The sequence below is a fragment of the Emydura macquarii genome, unplaced genomic scaffold, assembly GCF_026122565.2.
Source record: "Emydura macquarii macquarii isolate MOO-44397 ecotype Brisbane River unplaced genomic scaffold, CSIRO-AGI_Emac_v2 contig_2676, whole genome shotgun sequence".
NCBI classification, from domain to species: Eukaryota; Metazoa; Chordata; order Testudines; family Chelidae; genus Emydura; species Emydura macquarii.
In genome coordinates, this window is record NW_027132813.1 from 8,972,506 (window position 1) to 8,986,635 (window position 14,130).

Consider the following 14,130-nt stretch of genomic DNA (forward strand, 5'->3'; position numbering starts at 1 on the left):
GCTAGGGCCCTGGGCTGGGACGCAGTGGAGACGGGTGGGCCTGCGTCCCCCTCCCCCCTTCCCTAGTCACCCCAGGAGAGCGTACTCTTCCCAGCCGCTACCGATAGTGAATCCACTGCCTGCCTCGCCCTGCCTAAGGGCCGGGGCATTAGACTGTTTGCTCGCCCGCCCTGCCTAATGGCCGGGCCCTTGAACTACTTGCTCGCTCGCCCTGCCTGAGGGCCGGGCCATTGAACTGCTTGTTCACCCGCCATGCCTAAGGGTCGGGGCACTAGACTGCTGGTTTGCCCACCCTGCCTAAGGGCCAGGGTGATAGACTACTTGCTGGCCCACCCTGCCTAAAGGCTGGGGCCACAGACTACTTGTTTGCCCACCCTGCCAAGGGGTCAGGGCACTAAACTGCTTGCTGGTCTCAACCGGCCTCTGGGCCCGAGGCAATAGACTGCTGACGTGCCTCACCCCGCCGGGGGCTTGGAAGGCTAGAGACCACGGGATTGCCCACCCTGCCCGAGGGCCAGGACTAAGACCCGCACACAAGAGCTAATTGTTCCCCATTTGGGAAGGCATTGTGACCTCCCCGGAAGGTCCCGAGGAAGGGCTGCAGCGACCCGGCCGGATAAGACGGACTTTCTACACACCCAAAGTATATTTTGGCTGTTAGCTAAACTCTTCATTACTCATTAGTGTAAATTAATTCATTTTTGTTTGTTTTTTCCCTAGTCTCCTATACTGGGTTCCCACTTCCAGTGTCAATGCTAAAGAATCATGTACAGATTCCATTATATGGCAATCATCTGATTCTCTTTAAGTCCTTGAGAGTTGAGCTGATAAAGAAGCTCAGCTTATTAATTCTAGTGTTTTGGAATCCACACTGTGGCATGGGACTGTAACTTAAAAGCCATAATTCTCTGAAGTGTTGAATCAAATGGGTGAATTCTGGATAACATGTTATTGGTGTTATGTTTCCTTTGAAGAATGTGAAGCATGGCCTGAATTAGAGCAAGTAGAATGGCTGAATCAAGTAGGAGGAAGGAAATAGGGGGAAGGAAAATAGGAGGAAGTGAAGGGAGTTCCTATCAGATCTTACCAGCTTTTTAATTGAAAAAGTCAGCAAGGTCTTAGGCAGACAGGGAGAAGGGCAAATGGTTTAAGAAGCGAGTTGAAAGGGTCAAAAAGTGGTTGATTGAGTCTGTGGACTAGACTTTCCCAATAATAGCATAGCAACAAGAAAGGAAAGAGTGTTTGAGCTGGTTTGGCAAACTATAGGGGCTCCTCAGTGGCTTTGAGATTCTGTTTCATTTATAATGGCTTAGCTGCATACACATTCTTTTGCTCCATTTTGACATGGTGCTCAACATTGTTTGTTTGTCAAAGATACTAATCTATTGTACAGTATTTTCTCTGTATATAAAAATGAACATACAACTTTTAAAAATAATTAGGGTTACCTCTGAGGTATTGACAAAAGGATGTTAGAGGAAAGAGATCCAGAACTACATAGTTTTTATTAAAAACAAAACCAAAAGCTATTCTAAGCCCAACATTTTAGTCTGCAGACTTGGACCATATTTAAGGAAAGTTAATAAACAATGGGCCTGAATCTGCTCACAGTGAAGTTGTGGGATTATTTCCACTGACTTAAAATGGAAGAAGAATCAGGCCAGAAGTTACTAAAAACTGGATTCAATTTATAAAGATCTAAAGGAAACAGTTAACTGGCAGTGTGTAAAGCTGAGTAATGACACAGCTCACATGACAATGTTATAATGAAATTTTGCATTTCTATAGCACCTTCCATCCATGGACCTCAAAGCAGTTCACAAACATCAATTGAGTAAATCTCATAACTCCCCTGTGAAATAATGTGTATTATTTACATTTTACAGATAAGGAAATTGAGGCATAGCGCATTTAATAAGTTACTGAAAGTCATGCACACAATCATAGAAGATTAGATTAGAGTTGGAAGGAGATCATCTAGTCCAACCCCCTGCTCAAAGCAGGACCAATCTCAACTAAACTATCCCAGCCAGGGCTTTCTGCAAAACACACCTTAAACACCTCCAAGGATGAAGATTCCACCACCTCCCTAAGTTACCCATTCCAGTGCTTCACCACCCTCCCAGTGAAAAACGTTTTCCTAATATCCAGCCTAGACCTCCCCCACTGCAACGTGAGACCATTGCTCCTAGCTCTGTCATCTACTTCCACTGAGAACAGCCTAGTTCCATCCTCCCTGGAACTTCCTTTCAGGTAGTTAAAGCCTGCTATCAAATCCCTCCTCATTCTTCTCTTCTGCAGACTAAACAAGCCCTAGTTCCCTCAGCCTCTCCTCATAAGTCATGTGCTCCAGCCCCCTAATCATTTCTGTTGCCCTCCCCTGGACTCTTTCCTATTTGTCCACCTGCTTTCTGTAGTGGGGGCCCAAAACTGGACACAGTACTCCAAATGAGGCCTTACCAGTGCTGAATAAAGGAGAATAATCACTTCCCTCGATCTGCTGGCAATGCCCCTACTAATGCAGCTCAACATGCCATTAGCCTGCTTGACAATAAGGGCACACTGTTGACTCATATCCAGCTTCTTGTCCACTGTAACCCCCAGGTCCTTTTCTGCCAAACTACTGCCCAGCCAGTCGGTCCCTAGTCTATAGTTGTGCATGGGATTCTTCCGTCCTAAGTGGAGGACTCTGCACTTGTCCTTGTTGAACCTCATCAGATTTCTTTTGGCCCAATCCTCTAATTTGTCTAAGTCATTCTATATCCTATCCCTGCCCTCCAGCGTATCTACTGCTCCCCTCAGCTTAGTGTCATCTGCAAACTTGCTGAGGGTGCAATCAACTCTATCCTCCAGATCATTAATGAAGATGTTGAACAAAACCAGCCCATGGGACACTCCGCTTGTTACCAGCTGACAAGTAGACATCAAGCCGTTGATCACTACCCGCTGAGCCTGATAATTTAGCCAGCTTCTATCCATCTTATAGTCCATTCATCCAACCCATACTTCTTTAACTTACTGATAAGAATACTGTAGGAGACCGTATCAAAAACTTTGCTAAAGTCAAGGTATATCACATCCACCGCTTTCCCCACATCCACAGTGTCAGTCATCTCATTATAGAAGGCAGTCAGGTTGGTCAGGCATGACTTGCCGTTGGTGAATCCATGCTGACTGTTCCTGATCACCTTCTTCTCTTCCAAGTGCCTCAAAATAGATTCCTTGAGGACCTGCTCCATGACTTTTCCAGGGACTGAGTTGAGGCTGACTGGACTGTAGTTCCCTGGACCCTCCTTCCTCCTTTTTTTTGAAGATGAGCACTATGTTTGCCTTTTTCCAGTCATCCAGGACCTCCCCCAGTTGCCACGAGTTTTCAAAGATAATGGCCAATGGCTCTGCAATCATATCAGCCAACTCCCTCAGCACCTTTGGATGCATTGCATCCGGCCCTGTGCACTTGTGCATGTCCAGCCTTTCTAAATAGTCCTGAACCTATTATTTCAGCACAGTTCACCTCCTCTCCATTCTGTACTGCCCAGTGCAGTAGTCTGGGAGCTGACCTTGTCTGTGAAGACGGAGGCAAAAAAGCATTGAGTACTTCAGCTTTTTCCACATCGTCTGTCACTAGATTGTCTCCCCCATTCTGTAAGGGGCCCACACTTTCCCTGACCACCTTCTTGTTACTAACATACCTGTAGAAACCCTTCTTGTTACCCTTTTTGTCCCTTACTAGCTGCAACTCCAGTTGTGATTTGGCCCTCCTGATTTCACTGCTCATGCTTGAGCAGTATTTTCTTATTTTTCCCTAGTCATCCGATGAAGCTTCCACTTCTTGTAAGCTTCCTTTTTGTGTTTAAGCTCACTGAAGACTTCTTTGTTAAGCCGAGCTGGTTGCAGTCCATGGCAGCATCAAGAATTGAAACACAGATCTTAGATTTTTCAGTATCATTCCCCTATCCATTTGGGTAGGTACTTGTGTGGTCCTTCTCATTATGATGATTGGGTGCCCCACAATCATTAATGGTTTTTAATCTCATAACAGCATGTGAGGTAGGGAAGTATTATTCTTATTTTACAGATGCAGAACTGAGATACATGATAAATCAAGTGAATTTCACACGGTTACACGGGAAATCTGTGGCTGAAGGAGGAACTGAACAAGGACTCCTGCATCCCTGACCAGGGCCAGATTAACTCTCTTGTGGGCCTAGGGCTATTAGATTTTGTGGGGCCCCTTACGGGCCAGTGCAGTGGTGCTCCGGGGCCTGGAGACATTTGGGCCAGCCTGGGGCAGACTGGCCAGCTTGGGGGTGAGGCAGGCCAGCGCTGTGGAGCGGTGCAGGCCGGTGGTGCTCCAGGAATTGGGAGCACTCAGGCCGGAGGTGCTCCAGGGGTGGGGCAGGCTGGCACTGTGGCGTGGGCTGGCAGTGCTCCGAGAGCTAGGAGGGAGCGCTCGGGCCAGGCCTGGAAGAGACCGGCCAGCATGGGGGCGCATCAGGCTGGTCCTATGGCGTGGCATGGGCCCATGGTGCTCCGAGGGCTGGGAGTGCTCAGGTCAGAGGTGCTGCATGATCTGGGGCAGACCGACCAGCCTGGGACCATGTTGGGTCTGTACCTGGTGTTGGGGCACTCTGGCAGTGAGGGAGGAGAGCTGCTGGGGCGCGGGACGGCCAGGGTAGATTGGGGCAAGGCAACGGTGGTGTGGGCTCTCAGGGTGCTTGGGCACTCCGGCACTAGGGCCACCCGGCCACCCTGGCTGGTGCTTGGGCCACCCAGGGCGGGGCTCTGATGCGAGGAGTGGAAGGGGCATGGCTTTGGGCAGAAGGGACGAGCCTAGGGGTTAGTCTCCCCGGACAGGCGGTTTATCAGCCGGCTACCTGGATTTATTTTTGTGGGGCCCCCCTTAGCCTGAGGTCCTGGGCTGTAGCCACTAAAGCCCCTGCATTAATCCAGCCCTGCCCCCAACAGTACTCTGTCAACTACACCGTCCTTCTTTACTCATCACCATAGTATCTAAGTCGTGCACAGGGAAATAAAATCTGCATAGTGAAGTCCATGGAGTTTTTTGTTCTTTCACAGTTTCTCAGCAGCTCTTCTGGTAGATGTATAAAAATAACATGTATATATAAACTTCCTTTATTTTATGGTGGGGAAACTGTATAAAAAAGATGGGGCTTGCAGACTGACTCAGTCTCTTTCAGTCCTGTGCTTTAGACATTATTATTGTGAGTGAGATGAGTGAGGCAACTTCTGCTATAGACCTCTAATGGCAGAAATCCTAATAACATTAGAAGACGCTGAGGGCTAGATTCACAAAGGATATTAGGCACAGCACGTAACTTTTAGGCACCTAAAAAAAGTAGTGGTATTTACGAAGCCTGAGATAGGCATCTGGGCTTCCTAAACAATGATTGGAGGGAGATAAGCCCTAAGAATGGGTTTCACAAAAGCCAGCACGTTTGGCAGTCACTCACCAAAGGTAGCCAGTGGCAGATGCCAAGGCGAGGTGTGTGTCTTAAGCCCCACCTCTCTCTCTCAGAGGTCAGCTCCTGCATTTGGCCTGGAGAGAGGTACCTCCCTGTGCTTGGGATTCTCATCTGCAAACCCTCCCTTGTTGCTGTTTTTGCAAGAGGAGAGGGAGGACCACCTCCCTGATAACTTTTAGCCCAGTGGTTAGGGTACTCATCCAGGATGTGGGAGAGCCCTGATTCAAGTTCCTTCTCTGCCTGAGGGGGATGAAGGGTTTGAGTGGGAATCTTAGAAGAGTGCGCTAACCATTGAGCTATGCGATATTCTGATGTGGGGTGCTCTCATTCTCTCCTGTTGAGGCTTTTCCACTGTGGATAAACAATGAAAGAGCTTTTGGGCTAGAGAGAGCAAGAGCTGATTTGAGTTCGATGATTAGAACACTCATCCAGGATGTGGGAGGCCGAGGATCCAGTCCCCCTGCTCCAATAACTTTTTAGTTATTTATCCCCAATGGAACAGTTTCCACAGAAGAGACTGAGGGAGTCTTCCATCAGAATATCCTGCAGCCCAGTGATTAGAGAACTTGTCTGAGAGTTGGCAGATCTGTGTTCAAATCCCTACTCCCTTTCAGGCAGATGGGGACTTGAACTGAGGGTCTCCTACATCCTAGATGAGTATCCTAACCATTAGGCTAAAAGTTATGAACGAGATCTTCTTTCTCCAACACACCCAATATGTATGAGCTTTCCTGTTGCGGCCTGATCCAGTATGCATGCTTGGAGCTCACCTACTGGATTAGGCCCTGCAGGCAAGTTAGGCAGAAGAACACCTATTTTCCCCCAGTTTGTGCATTGCACTGGGGCTTAGATACACGACTGCTGAGTGTGAGGCTGGAGTGTGCATGTGCATGTGCAGAGGCAGAAACTTAGGTATCTGGGGAACATTTTAGAAAAATGTAGGAGCCAAGTGAGTTTAGGCACCTACAGGGTTCAGTGGCAGTTTAGCAGGGATTTTGTGAATTCCAGTTGGCCCTGATTCTGGGATTAGGCACCTAAAGTAGCAGTTAGGCTCCTAAGTCCTTTTGTGAATCTAGCGCTAAGAATATAAATGAAATTTAGATGTTTAACCATGGTAATTCTTACTTTCATGCACAGAGCTAAACTGACCATCAATTTTGGGACAGGAAGTTATTACTCCAGAACTATCCTTTCACCCTTAGAAGTAATCCATGTGTGTTAAAGTTGGGTAACGTGGGAATATAGAGGCCTTCAGTCTGCAGGACTTTCAGTTGGGGACCTTTTGCCAATAGTTACAAATGATCTTTTCACCTTATGGTTGAAATCATGCCAACTATAACTTCCAATAAGAATGTAAATGTTATTTACGGCTACGTCTACTCAGCTGACCCAGGCTAGCAGGACTCAGGCTGCGGTGTAGGCATTCGGGCTTGGGCTGAAGCCAGAGCTCTGATACCCTGTGAGGGGAAGGGTCTCAGAGCCTGGGCTCTAGCCCATTCCTGAATGTCTACACTGCAATTCTTTGCTCCACAGTCTGAGTCTCATGAGCCCAAGTCTGTTGCCATGGGTCTTTTATTGCAGTGTAGACGCACCCTTTAAGACCACCAGTGACTATGGCTTGGTTTACACTGATAAAAGTAACTGCACATTCTGTCACAAAGGCCAAAGAAACACAAAACTACACATATGATTGCAACTAAATATATATAATCTTATCCGAAATGCATTTGTGAATTGAACTTTGAGAGTTTTGATATAATGCAATCACCATCTTCTTGTGGAGACAGAACATTGAAAAAGAAGCTTTGCAAATAATTAAACGTAATTCTGGATTAGCTTTGATAATGAATGGCATGGTACCTCCAGAGCCTTGCAATGCTATTGTCATTTATGTCACAATTTATTTTCTTCTATCTGAAGATTATTTATCTCATTTCCTCAGGATTGTCTCCTTTTTGAGCTTTACAAATTGGATCCAGCTACAGTAGCAATTTTAACTAATTTTCCCTGATGATGTTTGGAGTCTTGAGACCAACACAGTGTCTTAAAATGCATTTATTTTTAATAAAATGGATAATTTTCTTATTACCTCCCTTTTCTAAAAAACCTCCAAGGTAATCAAAAAATTGTCGAGTCTTCAGTTTTGTATACTCTTAACTTCCATAATCACTCACCATAATTTTTCTTCTTTCTATTTATTTTAATTATTTTATTTTGCCATAAGACTTCTTGCCGGCTGAAAAATGCCAATAATAAGTTAAATTTAAATTAGAAAGCACAGCTATTTTAAAAATAAAAATTAATATATGCCAAATGGTACACTGAGCTGTCATGGACATAGCGTAAGTAATTATGTAATGAATAGTATTCCACCCACCATTTTTTACATCTGCATTATTATACTCTCAGAAATTTATTGCTATGCACTTCACATGCAGAGTTCAACAAAGTCCCATGTGCATGTCTAAAGATAGATTTTATCCCTAAATATTTTAAATGTGCTATGTTCCCCAAATGTTGTTGCGTCTTAAAATTATGCATATGGTATAATACATTGAATTAGACAGACTAATTTATATATAGTCTGAACACTCAGTGCGATTCCAATATGAATTTAAACACACTGGACAAGCAATTTAATTGATTGAGTTTTCTAAAGTAGGTCTATATAAGTCTCAAAAATCAGTTTTGAGTCTGGTAAAAAAAAGTTTTAAAATTTTGTTTGAATTAAATATTATGGGCTATTCTATCTTAAAGAAGGCATAACATTGCTAATAGTTTTTTCATGTGGTATAGATAGTATTCACACAAAATTCTTCTGATCTAGTTCCACTATTGTACTGTTAAGTGATGTTTCAGGGGAAACTGACTCTGAAAGTAAATTGCTCTGTACATCACATTCAGGAACAGGAAGGAGTTCTGAACTCCACTGCCTCACCCTTTATCTTCAGTGGGCTTTGGATCAGACCCCTAGCCCAGGGTTTCTCAACATGTATTACTGTCGGTGTTCCATACAGTAGCTTCACAACAGTTTTTAAGGTGATATATGGGAGCCACTGTCCTAGTCATTTCCATTTCAGTTAATGTGATATGAGATGGTGCAACGGAAACTGAATGTGGTTGGGGATAAAGCGTTGTTTTATAGTTTTTTGGGAGTTATGGCTTGTCTCGATGATGCATTAGTCTGAACTAAAGGGGTGTAAATTCTAGTACACACTGGAATTTACACCCCTGTAGTACAGACTATCACACCATTGAGAAAAACCCTCTGTCTCTATCCCCTTACAGTAGTTTAGGATCCTGTCTGCTTTTTTTAAGTACCACTGTTCAGTGATCAGAGTTCTTCATTCAACTGCTTGTGTTGATGCCTAGTACTTTTTCTTTAGACGTTACAATTGCTTGAGAGCCCATCATGTTAATGTAGGTGACATCAGACTTACCACTTAATGCACACTTATATGCGCACTTATATGCGCACTTAATGCACACTTAATGCACACTTATATGTGTGCATTAAGTCAGCAAACTGTGTGTGTTGAAATCTTGTCCAAATGGATGATTTTTAATTTGGATCCTTTTGAATGTAAATTATACCTTTACATACTGTAAACGCCTTCAATTTAAATCCATATATGTTTACAAACCAAACCAAAAAGCCTTTCTGTTGCTGTTCGATGGGGCTGGCAGAAGGATATAGAGGTGTTTCTTAAACAAAACTTTAGGAACTCTGACCTGCAATTTCTTCAAAATGGTGGATGTGGGGGACACCCCCACACATTCTTCTATCAGCTGATTGGGATTGGGGAGGAGAAACTTTAGCAGCCTGAACTGTAACTACTTTGAAGCCCTGGATACTCTAACTGAATGTCACAGGGAACTTATATTAAAGTAAGAAGGAAAAGAAAAGAAAAAGATTGGGAGTTTTCAACACACTCTCAGACACAAGCAGCTCCTTTCTTTTAAATTAACCCTATTTCTAGGACTACAATATTTTGGAGACATCCAGTATTTTACAGCAAATAAATATACAACAGTGCAACAATTTTCTTTGGCAGATTAGTTTTTAAGATCTTCTACTAAAATGTTTTTAAACTGCTTGATTTTTCAGGAGACCATTTTATAAGTTCATTGACAAACTGCAGGGTATATTCATCAGCCAGTATGTACACACAGTATTTGTGTTCAGGAATGAACCTCAGTGCCTGAGCACATGCAAAGTGTGTATATGTTGGCTGGTAAACACACACCCTCGTGTGTTTTTTGCTTACTTTATTAATATTTGAAATTCATACAGAAAACTAGATACCAGAAGGTAAATATTTTGGCCTTTCCCAAAAAGCTGTCTAAACTAGCAGAAATTAGTTTAAAGAACTGTGAAAGTCTCTGGAGTAGGATGTTTTTTGATAATGAAAAATAAAATAGCATTGACTAAAAAAACTGCTAAAATACAAGGGCTGCCTTAAAGTCTAGATTATTTATATTTTGACTGAAAGTATGGTTTGAGATTCAGGAGATCTGGTTCAAATCCAGACTTTGCTATAGATTTCCCATGCCACCTTGGATGAGGTATTTACTCTGTATATGTAGCTGAGTAAAGTGGGAAAAATAATACTGCTTTTCTCCCACCCTTTGTCCTTTTAGTCTGTTTAAATTGTTGGCTCTTCAGAGACTCTTTCCTAGTACAGTGCCTAGACCATTGGAGCCCTGATTTCTGTTGGAGCATATGCACTGTTGTACTACTATTACCAATAATAATCTTAATTTGTTGTGTATAAAACTATATACATTGTAAAATCACACATTTTCAATAAATATGCGTCTCCAAGGGCTTTGGAGCTGTTCCTTTGAAGCCTGATGCAGCTCTCATTGTACTCAATGGGGGTTTGTCCATTAACTTTAATGGGAGTTTAGATTGTACTCTTGATACCTAAAATATTGGAATTCTTTTAGACTACAGGTGAATTTTTTCAGTGATACTGAGAGCAACTGGGTGGGAAAGCCTATATTAGTAACAGCTAATAAGAAAACGGTAGAATTTACAATCATAGGATAAAGATATTTTTAAAATGGAAATTATAAATCTATTCCACAAAAAATATAAATAAAAAAGTATGTAGAATCTGTTTCATTTATTCATTTATTCCCTCTTGATTGTATTTTGCCTGCGAAGAGGTCAATTCTATGAACTTTAGGCATGTCCTATTGACTTCCGAAATATTTACATGCTTACATCTTTGCAAGGTTCAAACCCTTAATGTTGTCAGCTTCATAGGGCAGAGTCTGATCTATATGTAAACATAATGCTGTTTGGGCACTGTGTGAATAATATTAATACATGTTCTGATCAAAAGATGATTCTGAGTTTAAGTGAAATAAGTTTTTATGAGTCCCATATATGGGAACAGGGAGTGTCTGTTTAGGTAGAGATAAAGTGTAACCTTGATAAGAGGCTTGGTCATAGGAGTGCAACAAATTCCAGTTTTCTGGTACTGCTATCGTGTGTGGCCTATTTTACAGGGATTACTGAAGAATAGTTTCCGATTACCCAAATTTAATCTGGCTGCAGCGCATGCTGCTGTTTTTGCTGGGTGCATTTTAATTCTAGCTTTGCTCGCTGAAGTTTAGATAATCTTAAATTAGCAGAATATGGGAACTCCAGCATTTAATATAATCCAGCACAGTGTAATGGAAAATAGCAGTTGATTCTCTCACTTGACTTGCTGTGTGTTTAACTCTGATTAATCCAAATCAAGTGACTCCCAGACTTGTTGGAAGTTCACCAAATGTAGTGCTTTGAACATCTTTTAGGGCTCACAGTTCTGCATAGCTGAATGTATTAACTTAATACAACTTTTGTAAGTAACAGGTTGTCTCCTTTAGTTGAAAAGTAGCCAAACACAAACGTGTCTTCATTTTTATTTATGTATATGTTTATTTTTGGGGTAGGGTGTAGCTTTATTGTGCCAAGCAAAGGGTGGTAGGGGGAAAAAAGTATTTCTGAAACAGCAGAAGTGAGAGGCACAGTTTGCCAACCTCTGTCCTAGTATACCTGAAGTCACAATTTTTTCACAGACTAGTAGTTTGGTTTTAACTTTATAACCGAGATTGGAGGGACATAGAGAAAAACATTGATAATTTGGAGAATTCACAGAAAAACTTTTTAATACCTGATAGAACTCATGTTTTTTACTTTACTGTTAGTAACAATAGTATATCTTGAGCCTTAAGCCAGGTCTACACTATAAATTTACACCAGTATAACTATGTTGCTCAGGGGTGTGAAAAATCCACACCCCTGAGTGATGCAGTTATACCGACCTAACCCCTGGTGTAGACAGCGCTGTGGCAGCCAGGGGCTTCTCCCTTCAATCTAGCTACCACCTCTTGTGGAGATGGATTAACTACACCGATGGGAGAGGCTATCCCGTCAATGTAGTAGCTCTTCACTAAAGCCCTACAGCAGCAGAGGTGCAGCTGTGCTGCTACAGTGTTTTAAGTGTAGAGCTGCCTTTAGGGTCTGACCCTCCCCCATCACAGGGTCTCAAAGCCCAGTCTCCAACCTGAGCCTGAATGTCTGCACCACAATTAAATAACACTATAGTCCAAGCCTGAGTCATGAAATCATAGATTAGGGTTGGAAGGGGCCTCAGGAGGTCATCTAGTCCAACCCACTGCTCAAAGCAGGACCAACCCCAGCTAAACCATCCCAGCCAGGGCATTGTCAAGCTGCACCTTAAAAACCTCTAAGGATGGAGATTCCACAACCTCCCTAGGTAACCCATTCCAGTGCTTCACCACCCTCCCAGTGAATTTTTTTTTCCTAATATCCAACCTAGAACTTCCCCACTGCAAATTGAGACCATTGCTCTTAGTTCAACTGAGTCAGTTGATACAGGCCAGCAGAGGTGTTTAATTGCAGTGTAGACATACTTATACTCTTACTGATTATCTGGGAGAAAGGTAATTGTAAAATCAAATACAATTTCATTTACATTATATGTATATATTTTTGTAACATGAAGATGAAATAATGCTTATGCAAGAGATCACTCTTTGCCTTTAACCACTAGATTAAAATAAACTGGCAGTTTTGCAGTGTTTCGAAATATATTATAGAGTAATACTTTAAAAGGAACATTTCTTGCAATTGTTCTTCACTCAGGACTCCCACTGAAGTCACTGAGTTTAGACCCAGAGCCTCTCCTTCATGAGCTAAAAGACACAGACGTAAAGGACAGATCCGTCATCTGACCCACTGCTACTCCAATGTTTCTTCCCTTTCAGAAGGTGGGCCTAAGCCATTTTAGATCCCAGAAGACAGTGCAGTTAGGATTTGGAAGGGACAACCCAACATGAGGCTGGATTCTGGCTGTCTTGCCTCATCTGAATCTCCTGTATAAGTATATAACCTCTGTGACTAAAAGTTGCAGAGGAGGACTTGCTGTTGCTCCATTTCTGTCTGATAATCCTTTTTGTAAGAGAAGAAAAAACCAATGTACAAACAAATAAAATAGTGTGATAAACACACCCATCCTGAGAATCCTTGCTGTTAGTTCATCAAGCTATGCAAAGCATCTGCTTTGTATTGTTTTCTGATAATTTCAGGTTTTCTAATTTCATAACAATTTTTAGTATGTGAATTTAATATGAATGTCTGCGAGCTGGCCCCATGGCATAACTATTTGTAATGGTGCTCTCTGACACTTCTTCTCCATAGCCATTCTGGGATGCTTTTTCCAGCAAATTTGTCCCATTTTGTGTGTGCATGCATTCGTTCATTCCTTTGTTCCTTCCTTCCTCATTTTCTGAAACTGCCCATGAAGTGAAACTCATTAAGATTCTTGTTGTTTTAATATGTTTGTTTTCCTCTTGCAGTTCACCAGCTGGATTCTGTTATCCAATTACTTGTAGAGTGGTGCAGGTGAACCTAACCTGAGCAGACTTCAGTGATTTAAGAGTCCAGTAAACAAAAAAACAGTAGCAGTAATAAATTGCTACCTGCATCTTTTGTGGTTTTCTAGAAAACCCAGAAAACAAATGTGTGAGCTGTAAGAAATATATTTTATTTCTCAATGTTCATTATTGCTTCACAGAAAAATGAAAACAGGCTACCTGGTGCGCAGTGTGCCATTGGAAATAATAATCCCAGCCCCATAATGAAACTATACTTGAAAAACAATCATTACATAATTGCTGTTGTCTTCTTGTCAGATATGCTCTGCCTTGGGTCTTACTTGCTGGCATTTGCAATGAAGTATGGTACAAATTTTAACTTTACTTAAATTTCAATTATAATACATATTTCCAATTTGTAAAATTCTCAATGTTTCTAGAGTAAATTTGTGTTTCAGAAATGAACCTAGTCAAATGGTTTCAGAAATAAAAAGAAGCATTTTTATAACAGATATAAAATACTGTGCTATAGATTTATCAAATTTGATAGGGAACAGTTTATTCTTGAGCCTTAGTAAACAAACAGTGCTTTTATTTTCAGTCTGGAAGCAAAGGTACAAAATACTCATGAAAGCAGGTGTTCCCCCAGTATTTCCAGGCTGACCAGAAACAAGAAGTATCTAAAAATCTCATGGACAATCTGTTCTGACAAAGTTTCCAGCCATAATCCTGATCCGGTGCAACACCAAGC

At 42.2% G+C, this 14,130-nt stretch overlaps 1 protein-coding gene across 8 annotated transcripts in view; it reads left to right on the forward strand.

Annotated features, from left to right (window-relative positions):
• The window catches only part of CDC42BPA (CDC42 binding protein kinase alpha), a 333,741-nt gene that overhangs the window by 168,508 nt on the left and 151,103 nt on the right, over positions 1-14,130 (forward strand). The gene's annotated exons all lie outside the window — the stretch shown is intronic.